Genomic DNA, 18,623 nt, shown 5'->3' with positions numbered 1-18,623 from the left:
CCCACACACTAAATTTCTTGCAGAGCAGCGCATGCGCTGGCTCAGCGAGACCTAGAAAAGGAGGAGTTTAAACTTCTAAACTTATTGTGTACCTCCAGCACCAACAGGAGAGCCAACTCAGTTCCACTTTAACAGATCTACATATTAATTTAGATAAAGCCAACGGGTAAAGCTCGCATGCACAGATACCAGGGAAACATTATTCAAGTTAAAAAGACCTCACCGAGCAGTGTGTTTTTTCATCGGACCCCTGGAATAACCTAATTTTCACTAGTTACCAACAAGCTAGTCTTGTTCTCAGTATGTAAATCAACCACGCTTATACTCTATAAAACAAAAAACTAAGGGGGTATAAGAATCATATCACAGGTCCCAAATATTAGCATAACTAGGAGCATATGGACCAGAGCCATTTCATATGTTGAGGGTAAACAGTGTAATGGACTAGGATTTAGACTGACTGCACGCATATTCACCTCTTGTGGAAACTCAAAAAATCTGACCACGCACCAGCCCTGGTTTAAGGTGTTTGGCACCAGTGGGAGAGTGCTGCAGTAAAGTGCTGTGATCCTGCCAATGCCTCTAATCTTACTCTAATGGGCTTTTCATGTGGTATTGCTGTTCAAGCTTTGAAGGAATTGGGGTGCTCAGGGTGCACGATCTGTCCCAAGTAATTCGTAAGTTCAATGTCATCAAGGAGTAATTAGTTCTGTATACAGACCTTCCCAAATCAGACTGTGCCAACTTGTGTCACACGATATCGGCTCCCTTGCACTGTCAACCGGTGAGGAGCAGATATAACATGGTATGCTCACAATTAACGGTGATGGATTAAACCCAGATCAGTTGACTGGGGGTGAGTGCTTGCAATGTTCAACACTCCGTCCATCATTTCCTTTGGTTTTTGCTTTGTTCGCCATAAGTTGGCAGGGTATGCTCAGACGTGAGTCCCTTGCTCACTTTGCCACTGGATTCAAGCAAGCCTGGCTGAAGACGGCTGAAATGCCAGAAACCGGTCCTAGGAAGCTTGTTTCCGGTCCAGGGAAGACATGGCTTGGCAGTTCGGGCTGGACTGTTCTCATGAGGCACAGGGTCAGACTGATTTGCATATGGCCATGTCAGAACTGGGGTGGCAGAGTGGGCTAAAGAACGGTGATGGATTAAACCCAGATCAGTTGACTGGGGGTGAGTGCTTGCAATGTTCAACACTCCGTCCATCATTTCCTTTGGTTTTTGCTTTGTTCACAATTAACTGGCAACCCCTGCAGCGAGCAGGTTTCCAGCTAACTGTTGTCAGGTTCTGCACAACAAATGTCCATTATGGGCATGAAATCTCCCTAGTTCATCTGCAGCAGCTCCAGAAGCTTTATTTTTTGGTGTTGGAGGAAGGAGGCAGTGAATCTGCCTTGGGCTGTACCAGACACCTAGTCCCAGTCCTTCAGGCTATTTCACATGGTGAAAAATGTTCATAAATTGAAAGGTCTCTGCACACCTTTCCAAGCTTTTAGTGACAGAAATATACACATATGATCACAACATATATTCAATGTTAAAAAGTGATTTCACAAATAAAACATTTCATGTATATAGGAACAGAGCCGGAAATTGTCTGACCTGTGATGCGTCACAATTGCAGCCAAACTAGTGTTAGGTAGTTTTAGGCTACAAATTAAAGCCTAAAATATTGTTTTCAAAGTAAATATTACATTTAGTATGGTGCTCTGTAACCAAAACATTAAAAATAAATGTAAGCATGTATATGTTACAACCACTAAGTTCACTTCTGGGCTGGAGTGAGGAATCGCATACAAAAGTCATGATGAAGTCTAACTGTTCCAGCCCCATCTTGAAATAGCACTGATCAAACACAGGTGTCAACCAGAACATTTACGCAGGTATACAGGTGAATACTAAGTTCTGAAAACAACAATGGTCACATGAAATTAGACTCATTTCGAGTGAGGTACATTATTGAAAAAATCTAGGAAAACTATGGCTGAGAAAGGTTGAATACGCAAAACCATAGTCGTTGGAAGAGGCCAACACACATTACAAATAAAGTCACTGCAAGAGGAAAAAAAAAACACCAACAACAATCTTATTCTGTCTGATAAATGCAAATCCAGTCAACTGGATTTTGTAATTCCACTAACTTGGGAATGGCAGACATCAAGGGTCAAGACACACAAAGCCATTTCTTTACTCTCACCTTACCATCCCCTCCAAAATGATTAACAAATAGAACTCAGACCCAGCTACTTTGATCTTAAAATGCAGAACTGCAACGAGTCTGATCGTTGAAGGCAAATGGCCAGCGGGAGCGTTAATGTTGAGGTGAGCATCACTTTATACCACGGCTAAGGTTCACAGCCCAGGCATAAGTGCACAGTCTCCTAATATAAATAATTTGCAGCTGCTTCAGTAAAAACAAACAGCTCGCTTAAAAACCGCCGTTTCCTAACCCAGACCACGGAGAAATACCAGTAAAATGAATCAGTACACTCCAGACACAAACTAAAGGGCGGCCAACAGCTTTTAGGTGCTGTAATGCGTTTAAAGCACTTATGAAATTATACCACTGCAGAGTGCATTACTGCAGTCGCAGAGGCCAACTGGAAATTGCGCCGTTTACTTTGGTGTGGCTGACTGTGCCAAAAATGCTAAAAATGCCAATGTTGGGGAGAAAATGTATCTGGAGTGGATTCGACTTGACCTAATGAGGTTTACATGTGACGCGTTTACCTACAGCATTCAAATGTTGCCATTTTGCAGTCATGTCTCAATCTGTGCTCATAATACTTGAATTCAATCAAAACAAAGTTTATCGCTCCAAGACTTCAGATGTTAACCGCAAGGGTCCAGGGAAAGAACATAATGCAGCTAAGGAGACTGCAGAAGCTGCCCTTACATTATTAATATAAAAATGTGACACTCCTTTTAAACGGCCTAAAAGTTTCTTCTGATGCTTTGAGCTTTACTTTTCATTAGGAAGTCAAATCTACCGTTTCAATACATTTAAAAAATAGAGGGAATCCTTATTTTTTGCATTAGGACTTCAGTCATAAATGGTTTCCGTTTAAGAATATTAAACGAAAACCATGAGCTAATAAAAACACAATGGGACAGATGTACAAAGCTTTTGTGGTTCGCAAATGGCCTGGTTTGCAGAATAGGGTCGTTTGCGAGCGAAAAAAGGCATTTTTCTACGTACAAAGGCCCAATTTGCAATTTGGTAACCTATTACCGAATCGCGAATTGGGTTTGTGATTCGGTATTAGTAAGGGGCGTGTTTAGGGTATCCTTTCCTAATAACAAATCGCAGTGATGTTTGAGAATGTTTTGCTACTGAAATGCAGTTGCAAAACATTAGCATTTTACCACTTACAAATGGTGGTAAGGGGTCCACCAAGGGACCTTTCTTTTTTGTGAGTGTTTGTCAAAACTTTTTTTTAGAGCAGGCAGTTGTCCCAGTAGGCAGTGGTCCACTGCCTACTCTCAAAAAATGAAAAGAAAACTTACATTTTTCTATTTGAAACGCATCCCTTTTTCCTTAAAGGAAAACATGCTGTATTTTTTTTGGTAATTGCTTTATTGAAAAACAATCACAGAAATGGTGGTCTGATGACCCCGGCAAGCCACCATCCCTGTGATTTTTGCTATTCCCAATAGGTCTCAAACCAAGACCTACCTCATAAATATTAATGAGGTAGGTCAATTTACGATCCACGGGGAATCGCAAAATGTGTTAAACGCGCATTCTGTATATTGAAGTTTGTGATTACCAAATAGTGAATCGCAATAATTGGCTAACTGCAAACGCTTACCATCGTACATCTGGCCCAATGTCTAATACACACACATACATTTCGGTCCATGTAAATTCTTCAAGTGTTGGACTGGGTAGTGAAAATATTCAACATTTGAAATAAATGCAAGCATTTATTTGTTTTTGCCGGCTAAATTTTTCTATTTTTAAATGCCTTAAAACAGAAATAGTTAAATGGTAAAGTTGTGTTCGATGAAGTTTCGAGAAAATGGTACTTCTGGGAGTCGCAAAATACTCCACACACTCCTCTAGACGACATGTTTTAAACATAGATATTATAGTTCAAGAGTAGAAGTGGGCCCTTTTTATTGAAGAACTATATATTAGGAAAGGCCTCTTTTTGCATAATCACCCACCAAAGTTTTGGGCTGATGTTCCTGGTTTTTGAAACTGATAACCCACTGAGCCCCGCAAAACTGCCTCAGTGCAGGAGCTCTGACACTTAAAAAACATATGTCTGATTGGCTAACCCACAATTGGCATGTTAACTTACTTATAAATCCCTAGTATATGGTACTAGGATTACCCAGAGCCTTTAGGGCAGAGGTCTTCAAACTGTGGGGCACGCCCCCCTGGGGGGCCGTGGCCATGTTCCCAGGGGGGCACAAATGCCTCAGTACCAACTTGTCAATCAAAACGGCTTGGAAGCATGAATTTGTTTATAAAACGCATGACGGGAACAATGACATGATTAAAAAGTACATAATGGGAGCTAGCAAGCTGTGCAGGGCCAGGTAAACCGGTCTACGGCGTCAGATTCCAGGCCAGAGGTCAGCAGCGGACCCCGTTAAACTTTTCGAATGGGACCCGTGCAGGGTGTTAACATTGTGAAGCCTATAGTTTATGGCAATGTTGCCAGTTATTTTGGAAAGAAAAGGGAAGAAGATGGTCACACTCATCAGTAGACAGTGTACGTTAAACCGTATAGGAATGAGGATAGGCCAGCATATGTGAAGAAAATCCAATTTAAGTTGCATGAAAGTTACGGCAATCCTTTAAAGGTTGTGACTAAACCGCCATATGAAATTACTGAAATAGGCTGGTGTGAATTTGAAGTAATTGTCAAAATATTTTTTATTGATCCTAATGAACGACATGTTACCCTGTATCACTTGCTGAAACTGTTCCCAGTCGGATACCAACGTCATGCTAGGAAAGAAAACAGTGGTTTCTGAATTTTACAACAAGATGATTTTCCAGAACCCCCGTCATGATGCAACAGCTATTGACAACAAGCCAGTTAACACTCGGAGCATACAAGCATGAAACTGAATTTAGCGAATTGGAAACCAAAACTAACTAACTGGACATTGTTACGCAACTCAGCCGGCTCAAAGCCATTGGTAAAGTTTACTAATATAAACATATTGGACAATGTCTTGTCAAATGCCCTTATTTTAAATGGAGAGGAGACTGACATGTTCCTGTTTATTGCTTACAATGGAACCTAACACGGTGTTGGTTTTAACCTTTATGTTTGGCATTTAGCTCTGTTGACCTGCTCACTGCACAAATGGTCCAATAGATAATATTCTGGAACTATTTTGTGCTATTTTTTCACCTGCAGGTAACGTAAATGAAAAATAGTTTCAAGATAATACTTATGAATCCTCAAATGGTTAATGCAATCACTGCAGATGTTTGTGTATGAGGCCAAAGAGTTATAGAAATTAATTTTGGTGGGTGCAGTGGGGAAAAGGGGCTTGTGTTTATATACCAATAGCCCAAGGGAGGTGAATGTCAAAGCAGAGTAGACAGCTTAATTTTGGCCTCAGAGATGAGAGAAGGGGTATGACGCAATATCGGGCCCATGTTTTTAACAAAGCCGATGAGACTGTTTTGCAAGGCCGTACCTATCGCTAGTGAAGCAGGTAACGTGGCACTGGATCCCCTGGGTTTAGAGGCCTACTGCATCAGAATCACGACGGTCTTACTCTGCAAAAGAGGCATGGGCCTTGCTAGCATTAAAGCGGGGTCTAACTTTCGATGCAAAGTGTGGAAACATGTAGGGTTTCATTTTTGTCTGAAAGGATCAGAGTGTGTGTCAGGGCTAGAAGGATGGCCAGGTATGGTAGAGAAAGGCAGAGGCAGCCTGCTACTCAGGGCTGCAGCTATCATTAGTCCTGCAGGTACATCTGCATTGGGTTCCAGGAGAATGAGGGCTCACAATACCCTAATTATGTGAGCCAGAGTTTTTTGGTCATTTTTTGTTTTGTGTGGCATATTTGCTCTTTTATACTGCTCATATTTAGTGCAGAATTAGAGTGACAGAAAAGTACCCTTGAAATAATCTCATACTCCTAGCCCCCTGTGCACAGCCGTACCGCTCCCGCTCCCCCAAGCCTTGTCAGAGTTTTGGAGGGGGGCCCAACTTCAAAACATTTTCCTTAGGGGGGCTCAGGGCAAAAAAGTTTGAAGACCTCTGCTTTAGGGTAAATTGTCCCACGTGGACTGCAGCTGTTATTTTGCCACCACGGTTGTGACAATGCAAAGCAAGGCTCTCGGCCTGCCACTGCTGGCGGGCAGAGCAGTTTCCAAACTGATAAGCTGACTCTGCCATTTAAACTAATGAGAAGATCCAGACTTTCCTTTTTAATATATAAAAGTGAACCCCAAGGTAGGCCTCTTGAGCCCTCAGTCATGTGCAGTATATTAAAAAGAGGGACACGTTATTGCCTAAAAGTAAGAACTCCAATGTGTAGTTTTTACTGTAGAAAGGCTAGCAGCCCCATTGGCGAGTCTAGGGTGTCATGCTGATAATTCTGCTGTGCTAACTTCCGAACAGGACAACTAAAGTTGGTGCTTCAAGGTATCAAAGGAAATATTACTTTAAACCCGACTTTATGCACAAGTTAATGTAACTTTAAGGAAATGGTAAGTTTAGAAAGTTGCCACTCTGTTGCCCAAGTGTTCCAGTGGCAGATTGCAGTTGCTTGACACAAGACAGCCTTCTGCCCTCCTGGGGGGAGATGTGACTGACTGTCGGGAAGGAACATAAAGAGCCTGTCACTGGAAGAAGTGTTCTCTTCCTGACAGGAAGGCCAAACTAGGTGTGAGCCCAAAGAGCGAGCTTCAAAGGAAAAGCTGCCGTAGAAAGGCAAATGGTGGACACACGAGAGGGGCCGCTATTTTGTTCTAGTAGACAGGCTGGAGTCAGGGGCAGAACTATTGCCAAACCAGCTTGCAATGGGCGTGCAGCATTTAGGTAGCCACACCTCTAGGGAGTGCTACCGAGCTCCACACACCGAAAGAGGGGTTCTGCCACCTTGGAAGTGGGCAGAATATTGCACTCTGGGACAGCTAGAGACCACACTTGGCAGAAGTTGTAATCAGGCGGGAGAGAACCTGGTAGCCCATTGGCTAGTAGCCAACACATCCATTGATGACACTTAATGGGCATAAAAACTGCACCCCTGGTACCTAAACCTTAGATCACATCTGCACTTTATAGAGGACCTAAGGAGGGCTGCCGTGCAGTTTCCTGGGCCTGGCAAACAGAAGCTGCATCAAAGACTGGACTGCACCTGCTAATCCTTGGGCTAGCAAAGAGAACTGTGCCTGTGGTGCTCAGCTGAAGGAAAAGTAATCTTTGAGCCCCAGACAAAAAGTGACCGAAAGAGCCAGTTGGCTAGCTTTTTGTTACAGCCACAGGGCCACACAAGCTGAAAAAAACTGCCTGGGTGAGTTGGTAGCCAAGATTACCTGACTGCTGAAGTACAGCATCGATGCTCTAACATTGCACCAGAGTCTGCTGGACAAGGGAGAATAGTCGGAGAGCAGTTTGTTCACAGAAGACTGACAGTAGCCACAGTTAAAGGGAACTGCTGCTTTTGCTGTAATTGGAGACCAGTAGATCAGTGGCAACTGGTTTTTGGCTGGACCTCAACTGGACTTTGAGGAACACTGACCCCTGTGGCCAAAGTCACCCGATTGTGTTCATGGACTGAGGTGTGGCCCCAGGAAGACCCCAATAACTGGATGGGCATCCTTAGCATCCTGTATCCCTTGCATCTGGACCACTCATTGATGCCGATGGCGGTTCGCCCATAAAGCCTGGGACTGGACTGGAGACTGTTTGGCCTGCAAGGTAACTATCCCGCCAAGCATGACTGGACCCTGTGACTCACTCCCTGCTGGAGTTGGTCACCCACAGTGGGATGGAGTAGTCAGACACAACCTTACAAAAGTTTTCCAAGCAAACGCAGTAGTTGCTAATGCTCGTTTGCGATTTGAATGAAAAGCAGTGATTTATCATTTGCTTAGTAATTTATATCTCCAGAACCCTCTAATGGATTTTGTTCGTTTTGGTGTCTAAACATTCACAAAAATAGGAACTGCCCAAAATAGGAGCTATTTTTTATAAAATGGTGCTGGATTTTACTTGTGTTATGTTTTTCGTATTCAGCAATCTTGGTACTTCTAAATGCTTTGCACATGTTCCTTTGACAAAGCCGGACTGCTCGAAGCCACAGCTATCCAGGGTTGTGCTAAGGTTTTGCAAACGAGCCAGGTTGGACCAAAGACAGGCTGGTGAGTTTATTACACGGTAAGGTTGCACAATCACACCATGTATTAACCACTTTCTTCACACTATGTATGTGATGGATAATAATATTGCCATTGCTATATGTGATTTGATTAATACGATGAGTGCAGCGCACACACACCACTGGCCTGGCTGGCTCTTGGGCCTCAATGTGTAAACCTTTCCTTCTTTAGCTATTTTCTATTAATATCCAAACATTGCACGTGTCAAAATAGCCATCCAAAGCCACAATGTTCAGCATAAGTTTTATATATAGACATATAATGCAGCATAAGAAACACAACAAGCAGGGAACGCAGCCATATCTTGCAAGCACATTGGTGCTCATTAGTTCGTAATAATTATGAATAATCATCACATCCTAGAAATGTTAATTCAATAAACAACGCAGCTTGTTTGTTACGGAGAGTAACTTTGCATCCATTCCACCTTCCCAAGAGTGCAAAGGATGCCCACTCGGTGCATCTGTCTCACCTGATGTTGGGTAAGGTTTTAAACTAGAACATTTCTGGATCACTGCTTTGGGGGCAAAATTACCATTGTGGCCGGAAGTAACATTAGGCACTCATCACTAGCTTAAACATTTAGCCACGTCAATACGTTTTTCGCCTTCCAACCCAGTGACTGATGAACTCTTCATCAACACATTTTCCCATTTATTTTTGTTTCCTGCAGGGAATCATTATGCACTAGATTGTGTCTTGATAAATTGCTTCACAGATCGGTGTAGTGCCAAATGGAGGTTTATCAGTATTCAACAGTGTTACTAAGATACTACTGCTGTTTAATTTCCTACTCCATTTTCCGAATCTTATGAATAGGGTACGCAAATACTTGTGGCTTACGTACAACCTACAAGATGGAGCACAGAAGAACAGATACCCACACAATTGCTTTCAAAAGTACTGTAACAGCACATCATATTTCACAATGGCGAAAACATGCCGTCACTTGTTTTTATGCATTGTGGTAAATGTATATATTTATTAAGTAACCTTTGCAGTTACCATTTTTAGAAGCCACCAGACTTTGTAACTGCGATTTGTGCATGATTAAACAATTTGTGTAATGAATATGCTACTTACCAGTATGCATCTGTTCTTGGCATGTAGGGCTGCTGACATTCATATCTGTGCATAGATCGCCGCCTAGTGTTGGGTCTGGATGTTTGCACGTTGTTGTCCTGCAAGAGTCTTCGAAGTATCCTGAGATAGATGACACACCCCTGGACCACAGTGCGCATGGGCATCCTCAGATTGTTTTTCGCCATTGTGGCAGTGATGGAGTAGATACAGAAAGTGATGACCATGCTATACAGTAATTCTGAGAGCTGCAGCTGCTACAGGCGCCGGGGAGGAGGGTGGGCGATATGAATGTCAGCAGCCCTACATGCCAAGAACAGATGCATACTGGTAAGTAGCATATTCAGTTCGAGGCATGTGGGCTGCTGAATTCATATCTGTGCATAGAATACATAGCAGTACCTCCTATTAGCGGCGGCCACCAGTGCCAGCTGCAGCGGTCTGAAAAAGAGTTTTGAGAACAGCCTGTCCTACAGCTGCCTGCTGTTTTGAGTGTACATCTACACAGTAGTGTTTGGTAAATGTATGTATAGTGGACCATGTGGCTGCTCTACATATTTCCTGTAAAGGAATGTTTCCCAGGAAAGCCATGGACGCCCCTAACTTACGTGTTGAGTGGGCTCGTGGGGGAATCATTAATGTGCGTTTAGCCTTTTGATAGCAAATTTGAATACATTTAACGATCCATCTGGCTATACCTGCTTTGGAAATGGCGTTGCCCTTGTGTTGTGGAGAAAAGGCAACGAAAAGTTGTTTTGTCTTCCTAAAGACTTTAGTTCTGTCTATATAGTACATGAGGGCTATTTTTACATCTAGTGTATGGAGCATTCTCTCTGCTACATTCTGTGGATTTTGAAAGAAAACAGGCAGTTCTACAGTTTGATTCATGTGTAACTGCGATATTACTTTAGGCATGAATTTGGGGTCAGTACGTAGTACGACCCTGTTTGCGTGAACCTGTATGAATGGCTCTTGAATGGTTAGTGCCTGGAGTTCACTAACTCTTCTTAACGAAGTGATTGCCACTAGGAAAGCTACTTTCCAGGTGAGGAATTGAATCTCACATGAGTGGAGAGGTTCGAAGGGTGGATCCATCAGTCGGGTGAGGACCAAGTTGAGGTTCCACACTGGTGCTGGTGGGTGTCTTGGGGGAATTACTCGTTTAAGTCCCTCCAAGAAAGCTTTGATGGCAGGCACTCTGAATAAAGAGAGGTGCTGCCTGTTCTGGAGATAGGCTGCTATTGCGGTCAAATGGATACGTATTGAGGTGTATGCCAGATTGCATCGGTATAGGTGTAAGAGGTAACAGATTATATTTTGAATGGATGCGTCTAGCGGGTTAATGTCATTGTTGTTGCAATAAATGACAAACCTCTTCCATTTAGCTGCATAGCAAGCTCTGGTAGTGGGTCTCCTGGCCTCCTTAATGATGTCCATACAGTCAGGTGGCAGGTTTAGGTAGCCAAACTCTAAGACTTCAGGAGCCAGATTGCCAGGTTCAGCTGTTGCGGATCTGGGTGCTGAATTTCGCCATGGTTCTGCGTTAAGAGTGCAGGTTTGATCCGCAGCCTTTGATGCGGCACCACGGAAAGTTCTAGAAAGGTGGTGTACCATGGCTGGCGCGCCCATGTGGGAGCAACTAGGATGAGTGTCAGCGAGTGCTGTCGCAGTTTGCGTGCCACCAGCGGTATTAATGGCGCTGGGGGAAAAGCGTACGCAAATCTGCCGGACCAGTTCATCCATATCGCATTGCCCTGCGACTGTGGATGTGGGAACCTGGCGGCAAAGCTTTGGCATCTTGCGTTTTCGTTTGTGGCGAATAGGTCTATCTCTGGATGACCCCACTGTTGGAAGTACGGTTGGAGTACTGACGGGTGTAGTTCCCACTCGTGCATCTGGTGGCTGTGTCTGCTGAGCAGATCCGCCATCTGGTTGTCCTTGCCGGGGAGGTGTTCCGCCATGAGGAATATGTTCCTCTGAATGGCCCACTTCCACATGCTCTGAGCCAGATGAGACAACTGTGGAGAGTGTGTTCCTCCCTGCTTCTGTATGTAGTACATGGCAGTCATGTTGTCTGTCCGGATCAACACGACTGTTGCACAAGTGTACTTTGAATGCCTTCATTGCCAGGAAGATTGCCATCAGTTCCAGAAGGTTGATGTGCATCTTCTTTTGTTGTATTGTCCATAGTCCCTGCACTGTGTAATTGAGTACATGAGCTCCCCATCCCTGGAGAGACGCGTCCGCCGTCAGTATTATTTGTGGAACAGGCTCTTGGAACGGTCGGCCCTTGCAAAGGCTTTGTGGATTCCACCAATGCAGAGAGTTGTATGCCCGACCGCTCACCAACACTAGGTCTTTTAATTGCCCGTGAGCCTGATTCCATTGACGTGCCAAGCACTCCTGAAGCGGGCGCATATGTAGTCTCGCGTGTGGGACTATGAAAATGCAGGAGGCCATCATGCCTATCAACTGCATGAACACTCGCGCAGGAAGGGAGTGTTGAGGTTTGAACTTTGAGATCAGCATTTGCATGCTGTTGATCCTCACCAAATTTGGCTGAGCTGTGGCTGCCAGAGTGTCTATGGTCGCACCCAGGTACTGTTGTACGTGTGCGGGTTGGAGATGTGATTTTGGGTAATTTAGTGAGAATCCCAGACTGTGAAGAAGGTGAATGGTGAGGGACATGTGGCTGGCACATTGCTGGGCTGACTTTGCCTGAACAAGCCAGTCGTCCAGGTAAGGGTAGACGTGAATGTGTTGTCTCCGTAGATGTGCAGCCACTGTAGCTAGGCACTTGGTGAAAACTCTGGGTGCTGTTGTCACACCGAAGGGGAGGACTTTGAATTGGTAGTGCTGCCCCTGAATAGTGAACCTGAGATATTTCCTGTGTGACGGGTGTATGGGTATGTGGAAGTACGCATCTTTGAGGTCTAGTGTGGCTAGGAAGTCTCCCTGGCTGAGCAGCGGGAGAACCTGCTGTAGGGTGAGCATATGGAAATGCTCTGAGAGAATGTAGTGGTTGAGGGGTCTCAGGTCTAGTATAGGTCTGAGCGACCCGTCCTTTTTTAGGATTAGGAAGTACAGAGAGTACACCCCTGTCCCCTGCTGGTTGAAGGGCACGACCTCTATTGCACCTTTCTGCAGCATACTTAGCACTTCCTGCTGCAATAATGCTAAGTGCTCTGCGGACATAGGACGGTGCTTTGGCGGTATTGTGGGTGGAGTGGAGGTTAATTCGAGACAGTAACCGTGCTGGATAATATCCCTGACCCACCTGTCCGTGGTGATGGTATTCCACGTGGACAGGAACCGCTGGAGTCTCCCCCCGACAGGTGTTATGTGGTCGGGGGGAAGGGAGAGGGCGTCACTGTTTGTTCTTGGGTGAGGACCTGGTGTTGCCGTAACCGCGTCCTCTGCCCTTGGTGCTGGAGCCACGATTTCCACCTCTGTTTTTATCGTAGGTACTCTGTGTGCCCCCTTTATTGTATGTCTGCTGTGACCCCTGTCCTCTAGCCGCTCCCCTATTCCCGGGGCGACGAAAGGAGCCACTACGAAATGTCTGCGTTTGCAGAGCCCCCATTGACTTTGCAGTGTCAGTGTCCTTTTTGATCTTTTCTAAGGTGGTGTCAACTTCTGGTCCGAATAAGTAGTCTGGGTTGACAGGCTGATTTAGGATGTTGTTTTGAATCTCAGGTTTGAATCCGGAGATTCTTAACCAAGCGTGTCGGCGTAACATGACGCTGGTGTTTATCGCCCTCGCAGCTGTGTCGGCAGCATCTAGTGCGCACTTAATGAATGCGTTTGTAAGAAGTTGTCCCTCTCTGATGAGGAGCTCCGCTGCCTCTTTGTACTCGTCTGGTAGATGTTGGAGTAGTGACTCTAGCATGTCATAGTGTGAACGATCGTAGCGAGCCAGGAGGGCCTGTGTATTGGCAATGCGCCAGATGTTTGCTGCTTGGGCTGCAATCGCCTTGCCTGAGGTCTCCAGCACCTTGGACTCTTTGTCTGGGGGAGGAGCATCACCAGTTGTTTGCGAGTGCGCTCGTTTGCGAGCGTTAGCAACCACCATGGAGTCCAGAGGTAACTGACCTCTAATATACATAGGGTCCCCGGGCGCAGGTTTGTATTTTTTTTCAATCCTGGGGTTTATCACCCGTGCCCTGGTTGTTTCCTTAAAAATGTCCTTTGCTGGCTTGAGAACACCTTTTAACATGGGCAGAGTCTTGACAGTCCTCTCAGAGGAGGCGAAAGTGTCCACCAAGAAGTCGTCCTCAACTGTGTCAGAGTGGAGTTGCACTCCATGATTGGCTGCAGCACGTTCTATGAGGGCATTGAAGGCAGCAGTGTCCTCTGTGGGAGATGTTTTTGCGCCGTAAAGCTGCGTGTCCTGGGTATCTGTTGTGGCACCCGGGTCTGCAGGGTCATCCCAAGCTTGATCTGGGTCCTGCTGCTCCTCAGGATCTATATCCCTAGGGTAGGTGGTATCTTCACCCATGTAATCCTCTATTGCGTCCGTGTCGGAGGGCGTCGGAGAAAAGGACTGGGGATACGGATAGGAGGTGTGCAGGCGTTCGTATAGAAACAGTTCCGATTCTGCTGGCAGTTTCTGCTTTAAAGGGATTCTGTAAGAGTCCAAGGCCTGCTCTGGTGTGACCTTCCGTTTTCGGAGCATGAGTTTGCCGGTGTCGGCGTCGATGAATTGGGACGGTGAAGGCCCAGTAGGAGAGTGTCCAGTAGATGGGGACCTTGTCTGGCTGACACGTGTTCGGATCTCGAACATCTTTGGCGCCATGGACGGCGGCAAACCAAAAGTGATGTTGGTTGGTGCTGAAGGTGCCTTTGGAGCCTTTTTCGGGTCGGGGCCCGACGTGGACTGGAGGGCTGTCTGTTCTCTGATGCGTTGCAATGACGCCGCAACTTGTCGCACCAAGAACGCCGAAGGTTCTTTGGTGCCGAGTGGTTCTGCAGAGGTAGGCGTAGACTGCTTCGGAGCCACAGGGTCATCGAGTCAAGGAGAGGTAGTAGCGGTCGACGGAGTCGATGACTTGACCCTAGTCGCTGAGTTCGAAGTGGACTCCGATGGAGCGGCCATTTTAACCTTGGTGGTCGGGGCCGATTGCTTCGGTGCCGGGGGCCGAGGCGCTTTTGTGGTACCGATGGCCTTCCTTTTCGGGTCGGTACCGACATCCGCTGCAGCGAGTTCGGCGCCGAAATCCCTTTTAGTGCGTTCGGAGCCGTTTGTCTTGGCTGGCGTCGAAGGAGTGGAGGTCTTCGAGCTGACCACTGCTAGTTTCACTTTCGGTTTTTGTGGAACCGGTGCGACGATTGGTTTCGGTTTCGTTGAAGGGAAACCAGTCTTTCGGTAATAATGGCTCTTGCTGGATGTTCGAGGCCGGGCCTGAAGGCGGGGCCGAAGAACTGCGGGATTGATCTCGGGTAAGGCCCGGAGGCGATCCCTCGACCGGAGCCGTAGAATGACGCACTTTGATAGCCTCCGTTTCGACAGGTAGGCCCTGCTCTTCACCAGAGCTATCTTCTTCGGCCCCAAAGGCCTCATCGTAGTCTCCTACCTCATCGTCTGCTTCTTCCCTGTGAAAAAGCGCTTCATCGGCGTCTTCCGATCGGGAATCGTGTTCGGAAGCGGGGCTGGAGTTCATGTCTTCCACGCTTTCAACATCCTCGTCCTCTGTGCTGAAGATGTTGGTCGGGGCCGGTGCCGATTGCTGCGCTTCTAATCTCGCTGCCCGTCGATTCCGGAGAGTCTTCTTGGATCGGAATCGGGCACAGGCCATACATTTTGATTCGTCGTGATCCGGCGAGAGGCATTTGTTGCACACCGGGTGGATGTCGATATGTGGATATTTGGCGTGGCAACCAGGACACTGTTTGAATGGGGTCCTCAATTCTATCGTCTATGTAAGGTCGATGGTCGGATTTAACGGATCCGAAAAAACTTGAATAAGTTTGCTAAACTAAGCAAGAAAGCTGTCGATACCGAGCGGGAACAGTACCGACGAAAACTAAAGGACTTTTGGCCTTAGACAAAATTTTCCTAACTTGAGCTAAGATAAGCACATCCGAACCCAATGGCGGAAAAAAACAATCTGAGGATGGAGAGGATGCCCATGCGCACTGTGGTCCAGGGGAGGCGTCACCTATCTCAGGATACTTCGAAGACTCTTCCAGGACAACAACGTGCAAACATCCGGACCCAACACTAGGCGGCGATCTATGCACAGATATGAATTCAGCAGCCCACATGCCTCGAACACTGAATTATTGACTGCAGCGTGCATTTTTTACCTAGATTGTTTTAGAGGTTTCACACTAAGTATCTGCAGGATGGCTAAAGTGGTAAAACTGGATTTCCATCACACTAGCGGAAGATACTTAAATATGCTAACTATCATAATCCCTTAAGGGTTCCAGTGTAGTGTGCTACTCGCCGAAAAAGCACTTCAACTCCACATCTGAGGTAGCAAGCCAATATAAATGCAAAACCTTTTTACCTCTTCTACCCCTTCGCTATCCTTCTCAAACCAAATAACTGACTAACATGCACCAGCACTCCAATTACTTTCATATTTTCACTATACTAATTCACCACTAATCCTTTATGGGTTCCGAAGTAGCGTGCTACACACCGAAAAAAAACACTTCAAACCCCCCCCCCCCCATCAGGGGTAGCAAGCGCTATATAAATGCAAACCTTTTTCCCTTCTCTATCCCTCCACTATCCTTCTCAATACAAATAACTGAATAACATATCCACCACTCAAATCACTCATATTTTCACTATACTAATTCACCACTAATACTTTATGGGTTCCGAAGTAGCGTGCTACTCACCGAAAAAGCACTTCAACACCCCATCAAGGGTAGCAAGCGCTATATAAATGCAATTACAATACAATTATTGATATTTTTGTGAGCTTAATTAGCCTAAAAACTGAGAGACGGCCACTAAGGCAAGAAGAAGGGAGGATAAGCAGAAAAGGCACGAGAAACAAATAGTCAAAGGCACAGGATGACAAACAACGAAGTAAGGTATGAAAATAAATGAGTCACAATATCACCCATCTTCACATGCCACACAAAAAATCACCACTATCACCTACAATGATAAATCTATCAAGATTAGTCTCAGATATGAAGGTACGTTTAACCTTTTTTAAGACTCATACATATCCAGCAGTGCAGAGGGCTCAACAGCAAGCTAAGCGACCTTCTATATGTGAAGCGAGGAGGTCAGTCCAAACAAAACGTCTGAAGCCCTGGAGAAGAGAACACTGAAGGAGTGTTGTCCCGAGTTAGCAAAAAGGTTGATCAGCTAGTAGTGACAGGGACAAAGGATGCGTTGTCTTTGCCAAACCCAAACAAGCACTGTCCAAGCCAATAGGTCTCAACTTTGTCAGATATACTGGCTTGAGTGGTATGGCACTGAGTGGAATGGCAATGAGTGGAGTGGCATTGTGTAGAGTGGCATAGTATGGTGTGGAGTGACATTGTAATGGTGTGGAGTGGCATTGTGTGGAGTTGAGTAGCGTGGCATTGTGACGATAGAGTAACATTAGCATACTAAACTTTGGGTATATGGCTTATAAGAACACATTTTTTCATATTTATTCAAAAATGTATTTACTGAAAACCATGAAAAAAGGTAATACATTCATAGAGGCAAAATCACATTTAAGAGACCTCGTGACTACTGGCTAATTTGTTTACAGTCACTTCAACATGCAGTCTCTAAGGCAGAAAACCGTTTTTTTCTCATGTCAATTTTGCAGCAGGGCGAAATAAAATGTAGCCTTCCCTTTTCACTCCAAGAAATATTATTGATTTAGGACTTTTTACAGTTGCTTAAATAACGTGATATTGGCCCACTTTTATTTTACCAGCACGGTGTAAAGATTATATAAAGTAATATATTCATATACCAAATATTTCCATTCATTACATGGCATACTACAAATAAACTAGGTAACGGGTACGTTATAAAAGCAATAGGAGGTGTTACATTTGTATATTAAGAAGAACTTGGGGAACTCTAAGGGGAAGAGTCTGCCATTCGAGAAAGCTGTGTTGAAATCATCACATGCCAATTAAATTCAAAGCTGGGACTAGCGAATGTGTCCCATTTTAGAATGTGCAACTAACGAATATGAGGGTAAGTCTAAAAAGCAGCATTGTACACCTTATGTTAAACACTAAGAATCTTGTACATACAGGTATATTACTAAGCCCAGCAGGCTTATGCAATGGCATCGGACACTGGTATGAACAAACAATTAGACAACCACTGGCAAAATCAATAGGATAGTCCTTAACAAGCCCACTAAATATTATCCTTTTATGCAAACATATGCAAAAAATGCCAAAAATAAAAATATACTAATGCAGGAGTAACCTCGGAACACTAGCCCTGGGAGTGAAGTGTAATACGTTTCATGAGGCAGGTCACATGGGATCAGGAAAAATGAATCAATGGATGAAGTGGGCTGACCCACTGCCCCTTGCTGGAGGATTTGATGGGCTAAGGCAAAAGGTGAATGACACTTGAACAGACCCGTGGAAGAGGATAGCTTCTGAAAGCTCTTGAACGCATGTGTGCATTTATTTTTATTAGGATTTATTTGGCTACACAAGGCTGGTGAAAAAACAAAGTAGCCTAAGCCAGAACTCAAACAAGCATTTGCAATGCAATAGGTCTCGCATTGGCAAGAGTTTAAGCTATTCACATTGTAAATGACAATGCCTTTTATTTATCGTTTTTTGCGAATGAACACAAATAAAAGGCAGTGTCATTTACAATGCCAATAGCTCAAACTCTTGTAAATGAAAGATCTATTTAAAGAAGCGGCCGCCATTGTCCTAGCTGCTCGGAAAGTGAAAGCATGCAGGGAGTGCTGAAGGTTGTAGGAAGGCATGTCGTGCCTCCAGTAGAAAAACTCATTAAAGAAAATAGTGCTTACAGACGAAAAAAGATGTACTGTGTAACAACCGAAGTAAAAGGGCCAGTCCTCATGGGAGGTTAAAAATGACAAGGGGGGGAAGGAGGGGGGGGGGGAATAACAAGCCTATTAACGAATCAGAAGCCAGCATTTACGAAGGACAATGACACAAGCCAATGACAAATATGGGCAGAGAGTGGGCAGGGCTTCTATTC

The 18,623-nt window shown here is 45.1% G+C and overlaps 1 protein-coding gene and 1 pseudogene across 6 annotated transcripts in view; one reads left to right on the top strand and one right to left on the bottom strand.

The window, feature by feature from the left end:
• The window catches only part of PLXNB2 (plexin B2), a 774,339-nt gene that overhangs the window by 223,177 nt on the left and 532,539 nt on the right, over positions 1-18,623 (bottom strand). The gene's annotated exons all lie outside the window — the stretch shown is intronic.
• LOC146856011 (YEATS domain-containing protein 4 pseudogene) lies at positions 4,627-5,129 on the top strand (annotated as a pseudogene).

Source organism: Triturus cristatus, chromosome 4_1 (assembly GCF_964204655.1).
Source record: "Triturus cristatus chromosome 4_1, aTriCri1.1, whole genome shotgun sequence".
Taxonomy (NCBI): domain Eukaryota; kingdom Metazoa; phylum Chordata; class Amphibia; order Caudata; family Salamandridae; genus Triturus; species Triturus cristatus.
This window is presented reverse-complemented; position numbering and strand designations above follow the sequence as displayed.